The sequence below is a fragment of the Hylobates moloch genome, unplaced genomic scaffold (assembly GCF_009828535.3).
Source record: "Hylobates moloch isolate HMO894 unplaced genomic scaffold, HMol_V3 SCAFFOLD_1, whole genome shotgun sequence".
Taxonomy (NCBI): domain Eukaryota; kingdom Metazoa; phylum Chordata; class Mammalia; order Primates; family Hylobatidae; genus Hylobates; species Hylobates moloch.
Genome location: NW_026652276.1, coordinates 186320128 through 186321893, shown reverse-complemented (window position 1 = coordinate 186321893; position 1766 = coordinate 186320128). Strand labels below are relative to the sequence as shown.

General features: G+C 49.1%; 1 pseudogene; it reads right to left on the bottom strand.

Moving 5' to 3' along the window:
* Positions 1–404: 404 nt before the first annotated feature.
* Positions 405–866, bottom strand: LOC116814211 (E3 ubiquitin-protein ligase RNF181-like; annotated as a pseudogene).
* Between the last annotated feature and the right edge of the window lie 900 nt (positions 867–1766).

Genomic DNA, 1766 nt, shown 5'->3' with positions numbered 1-1766 from the left:
TGTGATTTTTGTTTTTGTTTTTGTTTTTGTTTTTTTTTGCTCAGGCTGGGGTGCAATGGCGTTATCTCTGCTCACAGCAACCTCCGTCTCCCAGGTTCAAGCGATTCTCCTGCCTCAGCCTCCCAAGTAGCTGGGATTACAGGCATGCACCACCATGCCCGGCTAATTTTGTATTTTTAGTAGAGACGATGTTTCTCCACGTTAGTCAGGCTGGTCTCGAACTCCCGGCCTCGGGTGAACCGCCCGCCTTGGCGTTCCAAAGTGCTGGGATTACAGGCGTGAGCCACCGCGCCCGGCCTTTTTTTCTGGAGGGGGGAGGAGCGGGGGACGGGTAAAGAAACTTTTAAGGAGGATTCAAAGTTTGTAAGGAAGACACAGAGGGCCGGCGCTCAGCCCCAGCCTCCTCACGTGTACATGGCTCCATGGAGGTTCTCCAGTCGGTTCTGCTGCTGCTGTTTTCCAGCCTTATCTCGTCTGTGCTCCTCATAAGTGTAGTCATCAGTGGGCAGCTCATGGCAGCACAAGGGACAGGAATTTGTCTTGCTTAGCCAGGGCAGAATGCAGCTGGAATGGAAAAGGTGATGGGAAGCATCTCAACGGCAGTCTCCTCCTCCTCAGATTCCAAAAGACACAGGGGGCACTTGAGCTCAGCCTGAGAGCCTCTGATGACTGTCTTGGGAAGGTTCTCAACCACAATCTTGGCAGCTGGTGGAGGCAGGTGGTGGTCCCAATCTACTACCAACCCCAAGTCTTCAAAGTCCATCCTATTGAAAAGTGACCTTAGGAGCTCCAGCATCATGTTGGTTCGAGTCTCCTGCTTGCGGGTCCAACGGCTCACAGTCGTGTTCATTGATACAGGATGCCATGGCTGCCCAGCCGTCTGACCCGTGATGTTTTGATGCAGGTATACAATGTCTAACTATCAAATCCGAGTAACTGGGGTATTGATCACCTTGAGAATTTATCATTTCTTTGTGTTAGGAACAGTCCAATTCCACTCTTTTAATTATTTTTAAATATGCAATAAATTATTAACTGTAGTCACCCTGTTTTATTGTTGTTGTTGTTGTCGTTGTTTGTTTTGGTTTTGGTTTTTTTGTTTGTTTGTTTTTTGAGACGAGTTCTCGCTCTGTTGCCCAGGCAGGAGTGCAGTGGTGCAGTTATAACCCACTGTAACCTTGAACTCCTGGGCTCAAGGGATCCACCCACCTCAGCCTCCTGAGTAGCTAGGACTACAGACTGGCACCACCATGCCTGGCTAACTTTTTTTTGTTGATACAGTGACTCGCTATGTTGCCCAGGCTGGACTCTACTCCTGGGCTCAAGCGATTCTCCTGTCTTGGCCTCCCAAAGTGCTAGGATTACAGCCATGAGCCACTGCACCTGGCCCCTAACTGTATTTTTGAAACCATTAACCATTCCCAGTTTATGCCTTCCTCCCCGCTACCCTTTCAGCCTTTGGTAACAATCATTCTACTCTCTATCTCCATGAATTCAATTTCTTTAATGTTTAGCTCGCACATATGAGAGAAAAGGATACTATTTAAAAGGAGCATTGGCTGGGCACCGTGGCTCCCGCCTGTAATCTCAGCACTTTGGGAGGCTGAGGCAGAACAAATTGCCTGAGGTCAGGAGCTCAAGACCAGCCTGGCCAACATGGTGAAAGCCTGTCTCTACTACAAGTACAAAAATTAGCCGAGTGTGGTGTTGGGAGCCTGTAATCCCAGCTACCTAGGAGGCTGAGGCAGGAGAATCTCTTGAACCTA